Below are 25,516 nucleotides of genomic sequence, written 5' to 3'. Positions count from 1 at the left end.
GCTGGGACACATTCCAGGTCTGGATCTCAAAGGGTGACTGTCAGATGGATAGGATAAAGTCAGTGAGACAGAACCTCTCCACTGAGTCTCAGGAGGCTCTTGTGTTTCAAATGTGTTAATGGAACTGTCCAGGTGGAAACCAGAGGTGTCATATCTGGGTTTCCTCCCTAGGGTTCCATAAATTCTCTTTCCTGGGATTCTGAATTGCTTTCTGAAGTTGCATTAAAAAATTTAATGTATTGGAAGTGTTTTCTTGTAAGGCTCTCTTTTTTAAAGTAAACTATTTTTATTCTTCTGGACCACATTTAAAATTATTTTAAATCAGTTATTTATAGTAATAGTTTTTGTTGCTCTACTTGGACATTACACAAAAGCAATTTAATACAGAAGCAGTCATGTGACCAAAATCTTAAAAATGTCCATTTTTTGTCAAATTTCTGATACAGTATTTTTCTAATCAAGGCAGTTACATCAGGCAGAGAGACTATTCTTTTGGATTATGGAAATAATTATTTCTGGCCCAAAGAGAGCCTTTTGACTCTGATTACGTTTTAATAAATATCAAAGACAGCAGTTTTTGGTAGGCTTTTTTGGTTCTCTCTCTCTCTGAAGGGACAAGAAATGACACATTCAAGTCTGAAAATGAGTATAGGTTGTGCAAAATCTCAAATGTTTTATTTGCATCTAGACAGCTGCAAAGCTGAAGAGAATTATTTTTTATTTATTTATTTATTTATTTTAGATTATTTATTTATTTGAGAGAGAGAGAACGAGAGACAGAGCACGAGCAGGAAGAGGGTCAGAGGGAGAAGCAGACCCCCCGCTGAGCAGGGAGCCCGATGCGGGACCGGGACTCCAGGATCATGACCTGAGCCGAAGGCAGTCGCTTAACCAACTGAGCCACCCAGGCGCCCTGAAGAGAATTATTTTTATATCTACTAGTTAAGATCGCAGTAATATATATTCATTTCACATGGTGGCAGAGGTGTCCTTAAATCGTAGATAATTGTCATTAACTTATATTTATGCATTTCAAATGGGTCACTAGTTTGGCTGAAAATAGTCAAAGTGAACAGAGTCAGCAAGGGGAGCTCTTTATATTGTTAGGTTACGTACATAACTATTTTTCCATTTGTTGAGCCTATAATATAATTGAAAGCATGGCTATTAAAATATTTAAAATTTGGTGACAGGAGTATGATCAGAGATTTCAAACAAGAAATACCTTTAGTGAAAGATTTTTTTTTTTTTAATTATTATTTATTTATTTGAGACAGAGAGAATGAGAGAAAGAGAGAGCACATGAGAGGGGGGAGGATCAGAGGACGAAGCAGACTCCCCGCCGAGCAGGGAGCCTGACGCAGGACTTGATCCAGGGACTCCAGGATCATGACCTGAGCCGAAGACAGCCGCTCAACCAACCGAGCCACCCAGGCACCCCTGTTTTTTTTTAATACATTTTTAAAATGCCATAGGCTCTCTCAAATTCTCAATATAAAGTACACATTTATATCTTATTATTAATTCCATTTCACAGTTCACACTCTGAAGGCATTAATAATAGATTTGTCTATGCACTATAATGAATGAACTTGCATTCTTAATTGCCACACAGCATTTCTTTAAGCTGCTCAACAATATAAATGTTATTTATTTATTTATTTTTTCAGTGAGGAAACATGCTCAGAAAGATTGAGATTTATAGATCAAAAAGCTAATAATTATCAGAAATGGGGTTTGAGTTAGTTCTATCTGAATCTAGAGTTTGCCCCCATTACTCCTATCAGTCTTTCAGTATCTTCAATCCATACCTCTCTATTTCTTACTTAAGCAAGAAAATAGAGTATAGCAAATAACAATTGTAGTTATCTCTGAGCTGGCTGGATCAATTAAAAGAATCTGTATTTTCTCTGTAAGCATTTAAAGCATTTGTTATAAATATTTTTATTTTTATTGAAACAAAAATATCAACTCTCCATGAATAGTCCTACATTGACAGAGTATTGGGATTGATATAGGAAAATAAATTATTGACCACTGTGCATAAAATATCTTTTTTAGTAATAAGTAATAATTAAGAATGATCATCAAATAGCACACTGTTGTTCTAATAGTGACAGGACATAGTTCCAGCCTAAATATATTTGATTCCAGCTGTGTAGCAATATAGTCAAATTATCAGAGTAGAATTGGCCATTCTTGTATTAGGATAAACGGGCTTTTGGAAGTATGAAATGAGAAAATGGGAAAATAATGAGTTATTAACAAAACAAGTGGTAGAGTCAAAAGTTTGAAGACCTAACCGATATGTTAGATATTACAATAAGGATTTTGAAAGAAAAAAAATGTGTGTCTTGTTTGAGTTCTGACCTGAACAAGCCAATTATTAAAAGCAATTATGAGAAAATTGGGGACATTTGAAACTTGGTAGATGTGTATTATATGATATTAAGAAATGATTTTTGTTTTCTTTATGTGTGATAATGCTTTGAGGGTACTTAGAGTGAAATGCTATGATGTCTGGGATTTACTTTATTTTTTTTTTTTATTTTATCTTTTATTTTTTTGGGATTTACTTTAAACTAATTCAGTGGACAGAGGGGAAAGAGGTTGGTGATAGTTGCATATGGATATCTATGTTCTTGTGTGTTGTTTAATAATTATAATAAGAAAGTTAAGAAAAAAAGAACAAAGACAAAGATAGTGACTTAACTGGTAGTGCACTTGTGTGATGGCGAACTTTACATTAATGGTAAGGACAGAGATATACCGAAGGTGTGTCCGGGATTGTTTGGGTGAATCTTTACTGCTCTTAACGACTCCTTAGTACTAGTACAGTGGAAAGTATTAAATGAGATGTTTGCATTGAATCACATAGAACAATGCCTGCCTGTAAAACAAATTCCAGACTTAAGAGCTATTCATTTTATTTCCATAAAGTTTGGGCTAAAATCAATACTGCCTATAACTATATATTATTATATGTATATTAAAGAAATCTTAGTAGTTTGGGGCAAATTCTTATTTTACCTATAAGTTTAGTTAGGTTGAAGAATTTGAACTCTTACTACACTTTACTAAGCCACAGGGAAATCTAAGAAAAATAAGACACAGTACCAGTGTCCCTGTATATATGAACTTCTGCAAAGGCATACCTATGAAGAAAAACACATGACAAGCAAATAAGGAAACAAAGACACAAAGTTTAAGTGACTCTCCTAAATTATAACTGCTATAAATAGTGTCAGGGATGAGAGTCCAAATATCAGGTCTATGTGCTTCTCATAGATTACATCTTTGTTTCAAAAGAACAGGTTGGAATAGACAAACAAAATGTAGGCTGACTACTTGAAGAACTTACGTATATTCATCAAGCTGACTCAGATCTGTGGCTGTAGTTGTCTCTCATTTACTACTGGCATCTCCAGGCTAGCCCAGGACTTGACTTGAGCTAGATGTGCAACAAGTATTTGTTAAATAAATAAACACACATTTGTATTTGATCACCCTTTATGTGGATAATTTATTATTATTCATAAATAAGTCCTCTGTGCTTTTATAGTTTAGTTTGTAAGATAAAAATAATAAGCCCTGAAAGGGAAGTAATAATAGATGATTAAAAAAAAGAGTAGTAACTAATACATATCTTTTTCTTTTTTCTTTTTTTTTAAGTAAGCTCTACACCTGATGTGGGGCTTGAACTTGTGATCCTGAGATCAAGAGTTGCATGCTCTACCGACTGAGCCAGCCAGGTACCCCAATAACTGATAAATTTCCAATATTTTTTCAAAAAAAGTGAAGTAGTCAAGTCCAAGGAGAGGATTCCAAAACCACCTTGTTTAAAAGCAAAACTTAAGTATGTTTTAAATCATGTACTTATATGAGACTATTTTGCTGCTTATATTATCAAATATTTTCATTCCTGTCAGAGAGAATGAGGGAAATAATTATAATCGTTCTTATGTAAGGATTCAATGCAATAATTTTTGTTTATGTTAATTCCAAAGGTGGGGCATCAATTCTTCATAATTACTGAAATTCTTACACAAACAATTTTTAATTTTTAATTTTGATTTAAAATTAAATGTGATTAGTATGTTTTTGCATAAGATGGGAAATAATGGGTGCATGGGGTTCTGAAATGGTGGTGTATTGACTTAGATAAAAAATTAACAGTTGCTAATAAGATCCATCCATGGCTTTTGAAAGATTTTTAGATTTTACTACTGTATTATTCCCTTTAACTCACACAAATAGTGAACCCTTCTTATACTCATGTATTTTTTTATGTTTTTCTCTGAGCCTGGCTTCTAACTGAGCTCCCTCTGGAGGACTATGCCAAACCAATATGATTCTTGCCTACATATATGCACGGATTTCTTAGAAAACAAGATTGTAGAACTATAAAGGTTGACGTGCTTATTGTGAGAAGTGGGAAAGTGACAGATGTGGAGAACATTTCCGAGGAGTCCAACTGGTCCATAGACGAGCACAACCGTATCTGATTAGGCCGACGCCTCTGACTGTCCAATTTGTACGACAGCCTGGAGGTCTCATTGTTTTTCAGCTCACTTAGCAATTAATGGTGCCATTGTTTTGGGCCAGCCCATTTGCAGAGAGATATTTGCTGGCAAAATCAAAGCTTAAGAAGATATAATGAGAGTAACCGAGGTGACTCTTACTATACAAAGCCCACAAGCTATGATTGTGAGCTTAGAAGTTCAGGAAATTCTTCCACAAATAAGTACACTTACATTTTTTAAAAGGGCTGCCAAGGAAACCTGAACTGTAATTAAAATGAACTCTTTGAAAAGTTATTTTTCTTCAGCTATAATTATTAAATATATTTCTCTGTCTTTTTGTATTCTAATTTGTTAAAACTATATTCTGAGAATTATTATTTTTGAATATTATTAATACTTTAAAAATGTATTCCTTTATGCCATCAAAATAATAATATTTTAAAACTTTTCACAAAAGTCTATTAAAGCAATGTGTTTGCCACTTCATTTAAAGTTATAATAGTGAACCACTGAGAATCGGGATAATTCCCCACCTCTAACCCCGTCCATAACTTTGCTTGCATTCATTGAAAATGTGCTGTGGGCTAGATCTTGATTTGGAATAATGAAATCAGGTTCTAAATTGAGTAGAAAAATTCAATGTTCCTGGCCACTTTTAGGTTTTATCAGTGCAAGGCATGATTTAAAAAAATCTATGGGTGAGGAGCTCTTAGTAGACTTATGACCAGAAAAATAATATTAAAACCAATGGTTTATTAAAATATAATGGCTTTAGAAAACTTGAAAACCAAAAGAAGGGGGAAAAAGTACCTGAAATACTAATATCATTATCCCATAATAACATTAAGGTTATAATAATAAGAGGAGGAATATTAAAAAGTTCTCTTCTTATAGAGTAATAGTTAACTTGCTTCTGCCAGTTTTGGCAAGCCCTTTGTATGATTTTTAGATGGATCTGGACTGACACATGGAAGTAATTCAGCTACGACTCTACCACAAAACAAGACTCTTCAATAGCATCTTCATCATCTAATGTCAACATCAGATTAATCTTTATAAAAATAAAGCCAGTTAACTCTATTGTCTATGCATTTCATATAATTTATTGCAAAGCTAGATTGTTTATTAACAGAACATAGACAATCTATGATTCTTTTTCTTTTTTTTATACAGCTTATCTTTCACTTTTGATGTTCATTTTCTCAAAATAACTTCTCTATTGGTAGTTAGATACAGAAAAAGTAATAGACTGTGGAGCCAGATGGACTGACTTGCCATTTCTCTAAAGACATAGTATATGTTGATGTGCATATTTTTGCTGTAAATTTGGTTCAGAGATATTTACTAAGTAGTGATATGTTAGAATTTGTTTTTAGCACTTGAAGTAGCATTATTATGAAATAGGAATATTTTGCTAAACTAGTATTTAACCACTTTTCATCTTTGATGATTCAGTGAATAGGGTAGTAGTATCTCAAAATTATGATATATTCAGTAGAAGCACATTAGGTATAAGGGACTCTTATCTGAAAATCTTATGTTGAAGTACAGCTCCTTTTCCTTTTTTTAGTATTTATATAAGAATTATCCTCAGCTTTCCCTTTTCTTTCTAGTCTTCCCTTGTAAATCACCAGTGGCTTTACCATCTACTTATTCATGGATGATTTTTGAATATACATACCTATTTTCAACCTCTCATTTGTGCCTTACAACGCACCACTCCCTCTCCAATTTCCTATGGTCATCTTTTCACTTAATATGTCCTCATACTTCATAATTGACATTTATAAACTCAATGTGTGGTCTTTCTTCTCCTGACTGATTTGCCTTCTGACTACCCTAAATCTTACTGCCTGCAACAACTTCCAGCATATTAATTACTAGGTTTGATGTGGATGTTTTGCCTGACCAATGCAGTGTGCCATTCTTCCCACTGATGCATATGCATTTCTTTCGAGGTTATGTGCAAAAATATATGAGTAAGGTGTATTATAGCTGATTTAATTGGCAAAGGATAACAGGTTTGTAATGCTTCCCTGTTATTTCCTTCTAAAACACTGTTTTTCCTTTTGTAATATCACTGAAGTTTTTCATACTTTTTTCCATAGTATACTTAGTGTCCACGGTCCAGGTCAGTTTGGACAGAACACAGCATCTTACAAGTCACAGGTGCTTAATGAATGCTTGGTGATTCATAAAACAATCTGAAAATGCTGTTTAGAACATTTAGAAATGTCTTTATTTTTCTTGAAAATTTTTATCTCCCTATACCAGCATGAATGGCTCATAACTGTTTTAAAAATGCAATATAAACTGTATAGCTAAAACTCAAGCTCTTTGTCTTCTTTGCTAATTGATAATTCCAATGTTTTTGCTTTTAAATGCACCAATCCAATGATATTTATGTAGCATCTTCAATTTTCTTTTACTAAGACAGTTGTACAGTTAAAAAAGATTGTTAGGGGCACCTGGGTGGTTCAGTTGGTTAACATCTGCCTTCAGCTCAGGTTATGATCTCAGCCCATTCTGGGGTCCCTGTTCAGCAGGCAGTCTGCTTCTCCTTCTGCCCCTCCCCCTGCTCATGCATGCTTTCTCTCTCTCTTTCTCTCAAAGAAATAAAATCTTTAAAAAAATGTTGTTAATTCCATATAATCATGTGATATCTTCTCTGTATATTCTGTTAGTATTTTGAGTTTGGGCTTTGTCATTGACTGCTAAGTAATGACTGAGCTTTGGATTCTGGAAGTGCGGTATAAGTGCCTGGAACCAGGTCATCAAGGAGCAAATGTCCTTCTGCCATATTTTTCATGTTGGCCAAAGTTCTCAAACTCATGGTTCTCTTAGGACCTTACTTTCAACAAATACCATTTAATGTTTGGAAAAAGCTGAACTTCTGAGAGAAATGTGACATGAAATGTACCGCAATGCCACATGTTCAATTTAAGGCAATACAGGTTAGTAGCTAATAGGAAATCATGTGACAGTAACAAGATGGTCCAATTTTTCCCTTGGATGATTTCTTGACAAAAGTCTAAATAGCAGACTCCACAGAATATTTGTTTCACACAATGTATTTTTAAATTTTTTAACTTCAAAATATCTAAATAGCATAGAGTACAACATAATAAAGCCTGGTATTTGTAAGAAAAGGTGACTGTAATTTATCAATTTTTAACCTTACTTGTCTCTTCATTAACTTGGTGAATTTATCGAGACACGTTAAATTTCCTTGTTGATGTTGGCAAAGAGTAATCTGACAAAATGTTGTGAAACATGTGGTTCCAACTCACTAGAAGTCTAATCCTAAATGCCTGAGTGAATTATAGGATAATGGGATGAATACTAGCATCAAGCAACTAGGAAAACGCAGAAACTTTCAGATTTCTCAAGACCATTTGTAGTTTAGAGCAAAATACAAATATGCTTTATAATGGCTTCTGCCCTTGAAAGTGTGATATGAAATACTTAAAGTTCTTGGAATTATATGTGAATATTTTATTGAAATACTAAATTCATAGGAACTTTGAAAAAATATGTATTTAGGTTATTTTACTATCTCTGACTTTTAGCAAAATTCAATCACTCTTCTCATCAACTTAAGCATCCAACTTGATGTTTAAGTTTTGGGTTGAATTATGTAGCTATAGAATAATGTTTATAGAAGTACATGCAAGAACCGAACGAAGTATACTGATATTTGATAGTGTCAACATTTTATTTACCTTTCACTAAAAAAACCCCTGAAAACTCAGATTTAATAACTAATAAATTTATTAGAACCTCAAATACTAGTCTTTATGGTGTGGAATTTGGATATTTTTTTCTAGCATAATAAATACACCCAGAAAAAGCAAGATTTTAGTAGATCCAGATTAATGCATTATGATTTCCATCACTCTATGGCTTCAAACACCTACCTGCCTGGGGGCATAACTTTGAACATTTTCAAATCAAATGCTATAGAATAAAATATTTATAAATATGGAGCTAGTTGCAAAAATTTCAAATAATAATCAAGAATATATCAAGTATAAAGTGTACCATGGAGGCCACAAAGACCTATATAACCTTCATTAAATATCTCTTTCTGTTAAGCGACAAACCCAAAGTATTCAGAGAAAAAATCTAAGTGCCAAGTGTATGACCGTCATCTTAAGTACAATAGAAATGCAAGTTCTGTGTCTTTTATACAAAATGAATTTTATGTACTATTTTTATTAATGTTAATCCTGACAATAATCTTGTAGGATATGAAGATGGTGCGTCTCAGAAACGTTAAAAAAATATTGCCTATAGCCACAGAAGTAGTGATTGACAGGGCTAAATCTTACATTCTCTGTTCTCTAAAGTTAATGCTATTTCCAGTGTGTGTGTGTGTGTGTGTGTGTGTGTGTGTGTGAGAGATTATTCATTTATTAGTAAGAGTTGAGAGCAGAAAATAATGTGGGATCTGGTAAGCAGTTTAAATTTAATGGAATAAATAAGCTTTAAGCCTCTTTCTAGAATTGGAATAATTTAAATAGGGGAAGGGCTCTCCAGATTGAGGTAATGGCGTAAACTGCAAGTTAGGCATGTAAGGCCTTTCTTCTAAATGATGGCTCTTTAGATAACTTTTCTTCTAGTCCTGCACTCAGTACTGTATTGTAGAGCCTCATCATTTCATTTTAAATGATTGCCAGAGGCTTCAAACTAAATCGGAATCTCCAACAGTGTCTTCTTCATCTAATGTGGACATCAATCCTTATAAAATGTGCATTCATTCATTTCTTCATTATGCATTTATTGAATGCCTACCTACCATGTGCCAGGTACTATGTTAAGTGTTGGAGATAACAATAAAGTCAAATTGTAGTCTCTGCCTTTTTGGATGTCTTAGTAACCACTGAGGAAATCATTAGATATATGATTTTAAAGCTTAGATAGGAAGTCCAGTTACCAATAAAAATGTAAGGATCATCTTCACATTGGTGATAATTCTAAGTGATTGCTTAGGAGATAGAGATGGGGGGAAAAAAAGGAAACCTGGAGGAAGGCCAAAATCTTTAAGGATGATGAATTTAAGAGAGAGAGCAGGGGATGGAGGAGAAAGTATCAAGGAAGTTAAAGAGAACAGAATAGTCAATGGAGGGAATGCCATACAGTTATCAGTTGGATTTTGCCTTCACCAACCACACCAAGTAGCACAATGTAATTTACATGGCACATTCTGGGGTGGAGAGTTACCAGTTAGCAAACATAGACTGACACACCATATTCTGCTATACTTACTTCTTTCCCTTAGGAAATTGACAAAGTGTTTTACCGATGTTAACTTATGATGCATCTAAAGACTGAAAAAAGGGAAAACTTGAATCTAACATTGACATTTCATTCCTGTACCTTAAATAGTTTGATCAGAATAATCAGTGACTCATAATCGATGCATAAGTGAGCACATTTTGATATTTAAGAAATGAAGTAATACACCTATTACTAAATATGATAATGCTAGTAATTTTCTCACTCAATTTGTGCTTAAGGATATGTCACCAACAGTGGTATTCAACTTCATTTGAAATTCAAAACACTGAAGTTAATTTTTAAACATTTTTATTGAGTTGAAGCTAGAGAGTTAAAGAACAATTAAGTTAATTAAAGTTTGACTATATATACATGCAATGTATACATTTTGTACTAATGCGATCTTAGTGCTTAGCTCACTATTAACCTAGCAAGCCTGGAATTTTAAGTGTTGGTCTAGTTATTTTGAACCCATAGTTTTAAAAATGCATGAAGCTCATTTAACATAATATGTGTAATTTAAAATTAGATTAATTGCCCCTCTACTCTTTTCTGTCACCTCTTTCCTTATCACAGTTATTTGTATATTTCTTGAACCTTTGGCAAATTGAGTAATCATATATATCATATGATCACATGATCATATGTATGTATGAGCATACGGGTATGTGTACACATGTACCACAATTTAAATTTCTGAAACATTGTCAGATGCATTGCATAGTGAGATTCAAATTTCCATATCTTTATTTTATTTCTATTTTATTCCTGTTTTACAGATGTAGAAATGGGGGCCCAAAGAAATTAACTAACTTGTTGGTTACATAATTATTTAATGGGATTCTAGATCTTTTTTTTTTTTTTAAAGATTTATTTATTTATTTGAGAGAGCGAGAATGAGAGAGAGAGAGTACATGAGAGGGGGGAGGGTTAGAGGGAGAAGCAGGCTCCTCACCGAGCAGGGAGCCCAATGCGGGACTCGATCCAAGGACTCCAGGATCATGACCTGAGCCGAAGGCAGTCGCTTAACCAACTGAGCCACCCAGGCGCCCCTGGGATTCTAGATCTTTAAGTCAGGTCTCCTGATTGTTAAAGTCAGTTTATTCCCGGGTAAGTTATGCTTTACATGTTTATTTTCTTTTCCTTTTTTCTCATATGCTATAGAATAAAGGTGTTGATTTATAATTTTTTACATTTTAATAAATGCTTAATATGTACATATATTTATACTATACCTATGCAATACATCAAACACATAAAATACCATTTAAAACAAGACAATTTACATGCCATTAAATAAACATTTTTACTCCCAGATATAAGCTAGTTTAGTTAAACTATTAAGATTCTGTAAGAATACATCCACTTGAAACTTTTGCAAATGTCTATATACAGTTGCACAATATATTTTCACACTCAACTCAATTTTATTGAAACATCTTATTCCCTAAAAAGATGAAAAGATGTATAAAATGACCCAAAATGTCATATCTAGGCATCATTTCCTGTATATTTTTTAAGGATAGGCAGAGTAAATTAAAAGTCAACGTATAAAAAGTAGAGTATGTTGGTGGCCTTAGGAAAGAAATGATTACAATGTAATCTCAAATGAAACTCCTCTCTGGGAAAAAAGTAATTTAGCTTCATGAACAGCTGCACCTCAGAGGGTCCAGCATATGAGCAATTAAAATTAAACAAGTTGATTTTAATACGCCTTAGTAACTGTGATTGATCTTACAGAGCTGTTGTTGACTATACATCAAGAAACAATTTAGGATCCAGTTTAAAACAAAGTTTATAATCCTTGTTTAATGGATTTTGGTACCTCAGGCTATACAGTGCTGTAAAAATGATTAAAATGTGCCCCGTCTCTGTGTAATCAATAAAACCTCTCTCTAAAATTAGTTAGGTTCCAAAGACTCCTCAGCAGGCTTGGCAGTGCCATGTCTGTAGAATTCCAAATGAGCCATCTATCATTATTTCCATACACAAGGTTCATTAGACACCTCATTCTTTATCTTATTAGCACCAAAGTCAGCTAAACAATCAAATCAAAAGGTCACCTTTAACAATACCAGTTAAACCAAAACATACATCAAGACATTATTAATACAATACATCAAAGTGCAGTGATAAAAATTCCTAGAAGGTCAATAAAGGGTTATTGTTAAAAGAACTGAAGATATATACACATTTGTTAGTTTAAGAAAAAAAATTCTCATGTGGCATCTTAAAGAGATGGATTTAGTCTATTACTGCAATCAGTAAACACAAAACCTCCTTGAGGTTGTATTATTTTAAAACATTTTTCTTTTGTATATCATGAAAATGAATTTGTAGCTTTTATGAAATGAATGGAGAAAATCAGTACCTTTGGAGTTACTTTAAATTCTTTTTAAGATTATGCATCACTCATAAGCACATTTATTCTAAATGCATTTGTTTTTTTTAAATTGCATTTTCATCACTAATATTTTATGATAGAGTTATTTATTTTAAAGAAGTTGATGCATTTTAATTTTACAATTTATATAGCTAAAGAAATTTGAAGTTTAACTTTCATATGTGTTAAAGTTCCAATTCACCTAGTGGTGAATGTTCTGCCTTTAAGTGAATCTAATGAGGAATACATGTAAGCTCTGGAAATGTGCTCAACTTATCATCCAGTGTTTCACATGAATAAAATGATACATTAACTTAATGCCTCTTTATATGTTCCTTATTTATAGTTTACTCAACACTCATTTTATTTTATTCTAATTTTATATACTCAGATATACTTAGTGGGTCAATAGGATTAACTTCTACATACATAGTTAAGATATATGTAGGTAGGTTGCATGCTTACCTTAAATAAATGTCCTTTAATTCTTTTAACCAACTGCAAAATAAATGAATACATATTTGTGTTTCTGTTGGATCAGTTTGGGCCCATAAGAAAATATTTTGATAATTATTAGGCAGGAATGAAGAAAAATATCTCTTGTTTAATATTTATAATAACTCCACTGAAAGCTTTGTCATTGCTATGTGTATGATGAGTCTGAAATATTTGTTAATGGCACTATGTGCCAGACTATTCTGTGAACATTTCGGCTCTTATAATCCCTCCCAAGTCAGCACTGTGCTTTAACTGCCATCATTATGTTTATTTCTGCTTGGTACTTTCAGATCAGAATGTTTCTCCCTGCCCTCCCCAAATACCCTGTTCTCACTGCCACTGGGATATATCACTTAATTAAGAAATGTAAATCATCACAGTGTAAAGAAATGGTTTGTTTTTCATTCTTCTTTTTTTTTTGTTTTGTTTTTCATTCTTCTATCACACTAAGACAACATAGTGGAAATGCAGGAGGGGAAATGGGACTTTCTATGCTGATATAAGGGAGGTTTTTAAAAGAACTTAAAGAATGATCAGGAAAGATGCCAAAAGAGAGGTGGGAGGAATTTAAAGAGAAGATATTGACTTGAAAAATAATGAAGAGCTTTGGAGGAGGATGAGAGGCTTAGCGTTTTTAAAATTGATTCAGAACATTTTAGAGAATCATAGAAGAAAAGCATTATAGACATCAATAAGCCTGATATTCATATTAATCTAAATCAGTTAAAAATATAAAAAGACAGGTGGTATAGTTCTTTTAGTTTTTGTTTTGTTTCTCTTTTAAGGGTTTAAGACTTGCTTTAAAGAACAGACTATTTATTGCATGTTAAGATTATAATAGGATGGCACTAGGACTAATAAACTACAGGAAGATACTGGAATATTTCTAGTTAAGTGTCTTAGTTGTTCAAGTGTGTAAAATTAAAGAAGTGAAAGGATTTTTGAATTTAGTGCTAATCTTAATGATCAATAAAGTAATTATGACTGTGATAACACAAAGGGTATTATTCTGTACAAGGAAATGACTGGTATTATTGGTAGTAAATCTGGGAAGTAACTGCATATTGTAGAGAACAGCATTAGACTTCTTTCAGTTGCTTGCATGGGTTGGTTTTTTAAGGGACATAATCACTGTGCTGAGTTCCAAGGCTTACAGCTCCCCCCCACTCCCCACCCCCCACTTTAGAACAACTCCAGTGGTGTAGAAGTATTTATCATGTCCCTCTATCAGTCCATCCTGTGAATGTCTTGGGATCAAAAGGATGCCACAGTTCCACTGGATTTGGGCAAAGCCGTGGCTCTTTTCCATGATTACTTTTTACACCTCTAGCTGCATGTTTAAGTGAATGTATTTTGATGTCAGATAAACCTATTTTGAATGCTATGTGACTGCTCCCTCATCTGTAAAAGGTAATAATGCCTATCACAGAAAATTGCTAAAGGGTTAACTGTAAACTGCCTAGCAAAAGATCTTGCACATATTAAGTGCTCAATAAGTGTTAGTTATTACTATTATGGTGAGCTCTCAAATTGCTCTCTCATGTTGTTTATAGCTCTACAGGAGGTTTATTACCTTTTGAATGCTGCCTCAAGTTCTGTTTGCTTCACAAACAGTTTTACTGATAGGCAGTAATATTCAGCTTCATTTCAAAGTAAACAACTTTCCTTTTTAAGGTAGGTGGAAAAGAATAGGAGATAAGGAATATAAGGGAAGGAAACTGACAATAACAGAAGACCAGCTGCACTCAGGGCAGGGGAAAGAACAAATTGTGTGTCGTCCCCCCCCCCCCCCCCGCCCTGACACACACACACTTCTGTTTCCACCTTTTTACGTGAGTCCTCCTCACACACACCTGCCCTGAATGGCAAAAGAAGAGCAGAACAAGGTCAAGGATGGGTCCCAGCCATGATGTGCTCTGCAGCTATCCGAGGGCAGGAGGAAACACCAAGCCCTGTAGATGTTTCTATCAGCCATTCATTTACTTATGTATTTAAAATATTTATTAAGCACCTTGTGGATAGTGTAGATGATGAAAAAATAAGAGAGTACTTGTTTTCAAATGATTCACAATCTAACACTATAGACAACCAACTGAAAGAAGTGTGTGATGGAATCACATAGTAAGGCCACGATGGAGACAAGGTGGGGAGGATAGACTTAGGTTAGAAGGACTTAAGTTAGTGACACTTTCCACTTCAGCAATGAAAGCAAATTCATGAGACATATAGTGGTGTAAACTACAAAGGAGTTGTGGTAATACTTCCCTCCCTGTCTCTTCATTCCAGTAGAATCACAGTGTTTGGCAGATGAAGAGACACAAGTGAAAGCTTAAATATTAAAGGGCATACTTAAGGATTGAGGATATCATCAGCAGCTGGCTGAGGGCAGCCATATTGCATGATTTCAATGCAAGCGAAGCATTTGAACATCCCCTTCTTGGGGCATGGAACTAAAATAAAAATAACCTCCCATTTTGAAAATTTCAGAGGATTTTCCCTTTGAGGTGGTAAGGTCCAAGATATTTTTCCATTTTTCCCATGTTTAAGTTCTAGATAGTACCCTTTATGTTTACGAAATTAAACTGAAGTCATAGGTTTTGCTTAATTTGGGGGTGGAAGTCTATTGTTTATTTTCTTGACAGATGACTGCCCAGTGTTTGGTGTTGAATACATTTTCTTTTCCATCAAGGGAATAAAACTCAGTCTATCTATCTGTGCTTTTAAAATTAGATGCCTTTTACAGAGAAGTGAAGTTACTGAATTTTTTAAAGAGAGAACTGCAGAACAGAATGCTTTTTAATGCTTGGGCAACAGCAGGCCAATAGAAAGCACATTATCAGGGCCAGGAAATTCTGTCATTCCTAGGCGTGGATATGCTCAGTCCCATACCCTTGATGGAGTAATACCTGGTGGTCTCTAGAGGTTCTTGTGAGTAAAAAAAATGGTAAAACCTACTTTCTCAACTGAGTGATTCACTGCCACCTTATGTTGAAAACAGTTAAACTCTGAGTATCAAAGTATGCATCTTCCAATTGTTTCTTTTCCATTTGAAACCCAAGGACGGAAAAGTGGGTAACCAGTCATCATTCCTTTGCTTGAAACTGTAGATCGAATCTTATGTAAATACAAGGAAAATTCCAGAGTGAACAAAACTGTTGTATATGATTTTTTAGCTTCCTAAGTTTTAAATTTTTTATCATGAATTATGTCGACAATATTTGATGAAACAAGAATTGCATGGAAATAGAGTTTTTAAAATAATTCAGATTTTGCCACTCTTGCTTTATCCAGTTGTTATTTTTTGCTTATTTTATTGGTGAGGTATTTTAAAGGTCATTGTTTTTGTTCAATTTACCTAAGTAACAACTACTTATCAGTTTATAGGAATGATTTACATCCTTTTTCTGGCTGCAGAGAACTCTTTCATATAGATATACTATAATTTATTCACCTTCTATGGTTGGGCAATTTGCTGGTTTATAATATTTTATTATCAATAATTAAATTTATACACTTGAAGTATTGTATTTTAGGAGGCACATATATATTCTAGGTGCATTTTTAGAAAGATCCCTAAAAGGATCCTAGAAGTTGGGTTACAGGTTCAAACACAAATGTCATTTATTGAGTATTGCCAAATCCCCCTCCAGTGTTTCAGACACTGTTTGCCCTGCCAACTTGATGAGGCCTCGCCGATAGGCAAGCAAGGACACTGCAATGCCATTTTCATTTACATTTCCCTTGTTATGAATGAAGCGTTGCATATTTCGTGCGTTTAAGGGCCATTTACATATTTTCCTGAGGGGTGGCCACTCATGTCTGTTTTGCTATTTTTTTTCCTGAATTTTAAGAACATGTTTCTTAGATATATTTTGCAAATATTGTCTCCTAGTTTGTCATTTGTATTTTGGCTTTTGATGTTTCTTGCAATAACTTTAAAAAATGTCATCACATTTATCTTGTCTCTTATTGCTTCTGGATTTGGCATCAAAAATTATTTACCTATAATATTTGTATAGATATTTCTTTTTCATTTAATCTCTGATTCATTTGGAATTTATTTTGGTCATACTATGAGTTAGGAATCCATTTTTTTTTTTAAACAAATGTGACATATAGGGTTTGCAGATGCCCTTTACCAGACTGAGAAATTTCCTTTTATTTTTAGTTTGCTGAGAGTTATCATGAATGGGTGTGAATTTCATAAAATGTTTTTTTTTCATCATTTGATACGATCATGAGGTTGATCTTCTTTATGTTAATACAGTAGACTATGTGAATTGGTTTTCTTAATATATAACCAGACTCTCATTCCCAGAAGAAAACCCACTTTATTGGTAGATTTTACTTGATTTTATATTTTTCAGCAGTTTAGTATCTATGTTCATGAGGGATATTGTTCTGTAGTTTTCTTTTGCTTTTCTTTTTTCTTCTTTATGTACTGTCTTTTGTCTGTTTTACCAGGGAAAGACTCATCTCGTAAAATAAATTGGAAAGTGTTCCTTTGTCTTTTATTTTTAGGATGAGATGGTTTAGAGTTGGTCATAGTTCCTCTTTAATGTTTGGTGAAATTCTCCGTTGGAAGTGTCTTAGCCTGGAGATTTCTGGGTGGGGGGAGGTTTTTAAATTATTCTTAATAATTTTAGCTGTTCAGGTTGTGTATTTCATCTTGGTGAGATTTAGCAGATAATGATTTTCAAGGAATTTCTTCAATACATTTAAGTTGTCAAATTTGTGTGTGTAGAAGTTCTTCAACCATTTTTGAAAACCAGGTAGAATTATATTAGTTTCCTAACTTTGGTAACTAATCAGTAACTACCCTTCCAATTTCAATTGCACTAGTGTGTCGAGGCATTGTAATTAGGCAAAAAAAAAAAAAAAAAAGAAGAATAGTTGAAATGATAAGGTTGTTTAGCACATCTCAATGCTAGCATCAGTATATAAAATAATGTATTTCTAAATTCTAAAATAAGTGGAGATTGACAGAAAAAACTTAAAAGAGTATCAAAAGTGTGAAATGCTTCAACAAAAGATATGCCAGCCTTGTATATCTATAACTGTAAAATGTTGCTAAGATAAACTTAAGAAGAACTAAATAAAGGAAGAGATATACCATGTTTATGGACTAGAAGAAACAATATTATTATTATTTTTAAAAAGATTTTATTTATTTATTTGACAGAGAGACACAGTGAGAGGGGGAACACAAACGGGGAGTGGGAGAGGAAGAAAAAGGCTTCCCGCAGAGCAGGGAGCCCAATGTGGGGCTTGAGCCCAGGACCCTGGGACCATGACCTTAGCTGAAGAAAGACACTTAACGACTGAGCCACCCAGGCACCCCCAAAAACAATATTATTAACATTTTTTTGCAAATTTATCTGTAGAGTTACAGCAACCCAAGTCAAAATCCCAGCAGACTTTTTGTTGGAACTGATAATCTGATTTTATTTATTTATGTATTTATTTATTTATTTGATTCCTCCCTCCCCGCCCCACCAACCTGCCTTGTTTCATTCCACCAAATTCTCAGCCCACAAAGGATCATTTAAGTAGCAATTCAGTAGGAAGGGGTAGGCCATTGAGAGAATCCAGGATGCTTTCAAGCAAATTTTCTATCATCTGTCATCTGGCTTGATGAGTAGCACTTCCAGCGTGAGGTGTCAGAGTGGGGATGTTCTTCAACTTCAACAAAAGATGATCTCTGGGCAGTGGCTATGGAAATGATTATAAACCTAAAACTAAAACCTAGAACTCTAAATTTCCAGAAGAAAACAGAAAGAATTCCTGGGTTTGGACAAAGTTTTCTTAGGACACAAAAAGAATGAATCATAAAAAAAATTGATAAATTTTGCTGCATCAGAATTAAAATCCTCTCTTTAAAAGACATTTAACAAAATGAAAAGACTACCTAGAGGCCGGGAGAAAATATTTGTAAACATATGTCTGATATGGACTTATATTTGATTATAACAAGAAATCCCAAAACTCAGAAATTAGAAAACAATCCATTACAAAATGCCAAAGGACTTGTACAGACATTGAACCAAAAAAGAAAAATGACTGGCAAATAATCACATGAAAAGATGCTCCTTAAGAAAGTGCACATCAAATCCCAATGAGATACCCCTACCTACCCATTTGAATAGCTAAACAAACAAGCAAGCAACAACAGAAAATTCAAACAGCAACTGAGAATACCAAGAGCTGAAAAGTTGCAGGACCATTGGATCTTTCATGTTGCCTGTGGAAATGCAACATTGTACAGCCATATGTATAAACCATACAATCCAGAGATCTCCCTCCAAGAGAGAAACGAATAACATGTCCACACAAAGACTGAGTTTTATAGCAGCTTTATTCATAGTCAACAAAATTTGGCATATTATCTGTTGATGTGTAACCAGTTACCTTAAAAATTGATTTAGAACAAAAATGTTTTACCATCTCACTTTTTTCTTGGTTAGGAATTCAGGAATGACTTACCCAAGTCATTCTAGTTTGGAATCTCTCATGCGGCTCCAGCCAGGATATTGATCAGGATGTAGTCACTTGAAATATTAACTGGGGATGGTAGGCATACCTCCATTGTAGCTTTCTCACATAGCTGTTTAGCTGCTTTGGCTGCTGGCAAAAGGCCTCAGTTCCTTGCCATGAGGCCTTCTCTAGAGGGCTACTTGAAGAGCCTCATGGCATGTCACCTGGGGAAGATGGACTGGGGTGTGATTAGAAAAAGAAAAACAAAAGGTAGACAATACTTATATTCCCTGCATCTTAACTCATCTATCACCATGTTATTCTCCGATTCAGGAACATGCATCAGGCACCTACTATGTACCACAATCTATGAGAGGTAGTGGAAATGGCAAAATAAATGAGACCAAGCTCTTGCCTTTAAGTACTTTCTAGTGTGCTTATACAAAGGAACACAAAACAGAATTCTTGAATTATAGCTTTGTAAATTATTAAATATATCTTTTTGTAAAATCACGTTCACTGAAGTAAGCACATAATGTAGTTCTTTTTTAAAAATACAGATCAAAATATTATTCATTATCATAAAAAGTTTGTTTTTTTCTATAGATATTTCAAAATAATTTCAGGTACATTTTTAGAGTAAAACTTTAGAATCCAATATGGAATAAAAATCCATGTTTTAGTATTAGAAGTACAATATCCATCTCCATGAAATTACCAGTACAGTATCCATCTCCATGAGAACTAGGACTATCTTCAGTCACAGCCTCTAAATATAATGGAAGAGTAATCTGTGAAATTCTGATAGATCCTTTTTATATCTCTGTAATTTAAAAAAAACTTACTAAACTATAATATGCGCATTGAAAATAACACTTATCATAAGTGGGTGCTGTTCAAGGAATTTCCCCAAACTGAATAACCTGTGTCACCAGCAACAACGTAAGAAACAGTAGCCCCTTGTGCCTTTTATTGATTACTTCCTCTCCCTGACAGTAACTGCTATCCTGAAATCTGTTGGTGTAGATTATTTTCGCTTGTTTTTGGTCTTCAAGTAAGTTGAGTTATACTGTGTGTACTCTTTTTTCTAGTCACTGTCATTTAATGTTATGTCTTGAAATTCATCCTGTACTGCATATGATTTTAGATCATTGATTCTCATTTCTGTGCATTCCTTGTGAACAATCATAATTTATCAGTTCTACTCTTGCAGGCATTTTGAGTAGTTTCAAGTTTGGAGATAGAGCAGAGTATTGCTATAAACATTTGATTGCATGGTTTTTGGTGCACATATGTATACATTTCTGCTAGGCATATACCCAGGAATGGAATAGCTGGGTTTAGGATAGGCATATGCTCAGATTTAGAAGATCCTGCTGAAGATTTTGAAAGTGGTTATATATACTTTATCTTAAAATTTTCTCTTGCTTGCTTCTCACACCCTTCCAGTAAAATGCCCATCACAGCATAGAACAAATACAGGCATTGCCCAAAGTCATCTGTAAGAATATAATTTCTTTGAAATCCTAAAAACATGCATCTGCTTTATTTTTTATTTTCTCGCTTGTCTGAGTTTATTTCAACAAAGGTACAATTACGGATCACTTAAATTATTTAATATCATCCAAAATGTGAGTAAAATTGAAGCACCCAGGGGGTCATTGTCAGCTGTATATCATCTAATATGCCATCCTCCTACTCATAGGGCTAGCCCAATTTGAGTAGTATGGGTGTAGACTAATACCAAGGTATAATGAGGGCAGAATGGAGCTAAAGTCTATTGAGTGTCTATTGTGTGACAGTCACTGTCTGGGACTAGCATGGCCATAATAATCTCATTATCCTTCATCCTATGAATCCTCCTGAGGGAGATATTGCTATACTCATTTTTATAAATTAAAAAAAAAAGAAGTAGAGGATATGTAGGATGTATCTAGTCTATTTCATTGAGTTCGTGTGGTTTATCAGTTTTTAGAAATGGAATTTTTACTGCATTTTGCCAGTTTCTATGGGAAGGATAGGGAGTGGGGTAGAGGACAGAAGACGTGTTTGAAAATGCTCTGAAACAGATTTAAAAGACCAGCATTTAGATAATGCTCTGCTGCTCCTGGCTGTGTTATGTAAGGCAAGAGTTTTAATTCTTCAGAGTTTCAGTTATCCTCACATGTAAATATGAGATAATATTCTCTTCCTACTTGCATGGGTTTTTATAAGAATGACACATGTAAAAAAAAAAAGAGAACAGAATGATAATGTCCTAATGGTACACAAATTAAAGTAGTCTCCTCATCATTTCCATGCATAATTTTTTCTGTAATATTTTCCCCCATTGTATGTATGCCTATAACAGTGCTCATTTTTTTGGAAGTCAAGTTTATTGAGGGATAACTTACAGTAAAATTCTACCTTTTTAGGAAGGTTTATATTCTAGGGCAAAGCTGTAGGACTTGGGGAAGTGGTCTTCTCCTTTCGGTCTTGGTTTCCAGATCTTTACAGTGAAAAGGAAGGTGGCTAGAAAATTACAGAATTCTGTATTTTCCTTTGATACAATTTAGATTTCTGATAATGTTTAGGAAGGGACAGTCGAAGGGGGAATGACTTTCGGAGTGCTATCGTAATTTTAAAGATAGGCACATTGACGTGTCAGTTTATGTTGCAGAAGTAATAATTGAGAAATACAGGAAGAGATAGAATTAACTGAGTTCCTTTTTTAAGAGGAATAATTGACTTGCTTATAGAAAGAAATATCTTAAATTGGTAGCTTTTTGATCTACATTGATAAGAGTTTCCTCAATCCTAGAAAGCTATAGAATATAAAATTCTTGCCAAAAACATTCAAGGCAATTCTGGTTTCTGTATATACAATAACGTTCAAACAATTTAGCCACACATATAAGGCTCTTCTTGATCACTTTTCCATCCATGTTTTCCGGCATTCTCTTCTAAATCTCACCCAAGTCCTCCTTCACGCCATTTCTGGAACAGCTGTGTGATGTTAGCTCAGGACTCATGTTTTGGTGCTTCCTTTGCCTGGACACTGTTCCTGCCTCACTTGTCAAAAACTCATTTTAGATCACCCCTCCTCTGGCAAGGCATTCTTATTATTTCCAGCTATAGATTGTGAACACTGGCCTTTACTCCATTTACTTTGAATCACCAGTGCATCAGATAGATAGTGCTTGGCACATAGTTGACATATGTGATATACACTTGATGAATAAATGAATGTCTTCATTAAATAACATTTGCATATTTTAGGCACTCTTTAAGAATTTCACATTACTTTGGATGTGAATTTCCTAGAAGTGACAGTGCTTCATCACCGATTATGTGCTATATCCATTTATGTTTAAATTTCACGTTGTAGCATAAATACTAATCTCCAGTAATTTTTACCCAAGTTGAACATACTTTTACAAATACCAATGTTGAAACAAAATGCAGTCCTTTAGTGTGCACCAAATGGCTATGAATGAAGTTTTCTTTCTTCTTTTTTTTTCTTAAGATTTTATTGATGTATTTGACAGAGAGAGACACAGCGAGAGAGGGAACACAAGCAGGGGGAGTGGGAGAGGGAGAAGGAGGATCCCCGCAGAGCAGGGAGCCCGATGCGGGGCTCGATCCCAGGACCCTGGGACCATGACCTGAGCCGAAGGCTTAATGGCTAAGCCACCCAGGTGCCCTGAAGTTTTCTTTCTGATAGGACTGAAGACACTAGATTTGCTAAGATGATAGCTTGCCAGTTATTATCGATTTCTTCTTCAGCAATTTGATTATTTTAACACTTAGCGAAAGCTAATGTGGACTTAACTAAATTGAAGACCCTCAGTTTGATCATGAACACCTGGAAGTTTAATATATGACGTTATGTGCTTCAGGAAAGAGAAAAAAGGGAGTGATTATGAAAAACATACTTTAAAAGGTAAAGGAATATTTAGAAAAATAGAAGCTCTTTTCAACCCTTTGATCCTTGATGTAATGTTGTCCTACTCAATTTACTCTTGTTCTCAAATAGTTCAACTTATTCACACATATTACTGAAAAAAATCAAATATTTAAGTACATTACTGTCAATATCTGAGAGTATCTGAAGATGTGTTCCCACTTATTGAGAAAGGTAATATTTAAGCATTATGCTACAGTTTGATAATGCCTTTGATAGAGAACCAAAACAAACACAGGCTCTATAGATTTTAATGTTTATTTGTATCAACCTGACCCATTATTTTCAATACCTATGACAAATTTCTCCAAAGTACTTTTTTCAAAAAATTTGCGTAGGAAGTAATACATGTGCAACTCATCAAAGTTTTATCATGCTAAATGTTTTTGTATTTCCTGGTCCTATTTTCCATGTGTAATTACAAACTGATCTCCCCCAGAACTCTTTAAGAAACTTCTGTAAAATGCTGACAGGGAGGAAAGAAAATACGCATTTTGATATGTTCACAATATGTTCAGAAACTTGCCTTAAACTTTTAACCAGGCAATATGCTTGAGGATTGAAGTTACCTAAAGTGTTTGTTAGTTCTGATGAGGATTGAGAATTTTAGTCAACAATTTACAAGTTATTTCAGATTTTAAAGGAGGTGAGGCTAAGTAAGTTTGAAGAACAGAAAGTGGATTTATGTGCTGAGCATATTCATGATTGAGAGGTTGCTTCTAGAGAAGGGCGAACAGAAGGAAAACATATATATTCAACTTTGCAGAGTTAATAGCAGGGATTTTCAATTACTATTTTAAAATTGAGTATTTTATACAGGCATAGTTCTACTCCTACTGGGTATAAATCTGATAATTATAATGCAGAAGTATGGGAGTACTGACTGAAGTCTTAGAGTTAGATATATATTTTAACCTTGAGCAAAGTAATAGGATATATGCATATGGTAAAGCATCAGATATTTCAGGAAGGCTTATTGTGAAAAAAGAAACCTCTCTTCCCTCACTTCCTTAGTAATAGCCTAACTCCCAGAAATATCTGCAAGCATTTTCTTTTTTTTTTTTTTTAAAGATTTTATTTATTTATTTGACAGAGAGAGACACAGCGAGAGAGGGAACACAAGCAGGGGGAGTGGGAAAGGAGAAGCAGGCTTCCCGCCGAGCAGGGAGCCCGATGCGGGGCTTGATCCCAGGACCCTGAGACTATGACCTGAGCCGAAGGCAGACGCTTAATGACTGAGCCACCCAGGCGCCCCTGCAAGCATTTTCTATAATTAATTATTTTAGTACTAGCATTTATATCTCTAAGTATTATGTTTAATTAGTGATTTATTTATCAACTATAGATAATGACACCTATTGTTGTCTTTATGATTTTTCCAGCATGCTCCTGCCTTATTATTGTTTTTTTAACTTGTTCATTTCTCTGCTTGAAATATCTTTATAGCATCCTATGTTTACTTCACTCAGATCTCTTCAAATGTCATCTCCATTGAACAGCTGCATGTCTAAAATAGCTCTTCTCCCCTCCCCCAATTTACTTTTCCTGATTGTATTTACCATTGCCTGATATTATAAATTTGTTGTATAATTTATTTACTGCCTCTCTCTTGTATTAGGGTATAAGTTCTGTAGCAGAGGGTATCTTTTTTGCTTATTGGTGTACCTCTAGTTTCTAGAACAGTGTTAGGCACATTGTATGCATTTTATCAAATATTTGTTAAATCAGTGAATGAAGTGCTTAGCATAATGCCAGATATGCAGTATTATTGGTTAGTTATTATTATTATAAAATTTAGAAGCCTTATAAACTCGAGGAATATTTATCTTGATTATATTATTATTAACAGGAGCATACCAGTTTCAGTTAAATTTAAGATGGGCTTGAGAGAATCAAACCTACTGTTCCTGTGCACAAATATTATTTATCTTTGATATCCAGTAGATATGATATGTATGTTTATGTATGTGTTATGTCTTTGTAATCCTCCCAATAGTGTTAATAATGAAAACAGCGAACAAAATGTCCTAATCATTAAAGCAATACAGTATTATCCAGTCCTAAAAGAAATATCCCCAAGAAGACAATGTGAGTTGATCATAAGAGTGGAATGTCTGTATCTATTCTATGGTTCCCAGTTTCATGCATTCTACCTGCTGGGGACACAGCAACATATAATGTGTGTTGATATAGGGTGATATAGGGGTCATGGAGGATGGGGCCCAAGCTCTCGGGGTATCCTTTCCAAACTGGTGTTTCAGTTGCACCTTCAAAAATATGTCCCAAAGAAAACCACTTAATGTGTCATTGTGGTATATAGATAGATAGATAGATAGATAGATAGATAGATAGATAGATCTCACAAATTTTTATTTTAGAATAATTTCAGATCTACAGGCAGTTGCAAGGGTAGTA

At 34.2% G+C, this 25,516-nt stretch overlaps 1 long non-coding RNA gene across 3 annotated transcripts in view; it reads left to right on the top strand.

Annotated features, from left to right (window-relative positions):
• Positions 1 to 25,516, top strand: part of LOC123848297 (uncharacterized) — an 844,895-nt gene that overhangs the window by 423,829 nt on the left and 395,550 nt on the right. For all 3 annotated transcript variants that reach the window (XR_010409502.1, XR_008506546.2, XR_010409501.1), the window contains one exon: positions 3,673 to 3,752. This is a non-coding gene — a long non-coding RNA (uncharacterized LOC123848297). The remainder of the gene's footprint in view (positions 1 to 3,672; positions 3,753 to 25,516) is intronic.

The sequence above is a fragment of the Mirounga angustirostris genome, unplaced genomic scaffold (assembly GCF_029215605.1).
Source record: "Mirounga angustirostris isolate CCGP_5_RB_7025 unplaced genomic scaffold, mMirAng1.0.hap1 SCAF_2, whole genome shotgun sequence".
Lineage (NCBI taxonomy): Eukaryota > Metazoa > Chordata > Mammalia > Carnivora > Phocidae > Mirounga > Mirounga angustirostris.
The sequence above is the reverse complement of the archived record's forward strand: the minus strand, read 5'-3'. Positions and strand labels throughout refer to the sequence as shown.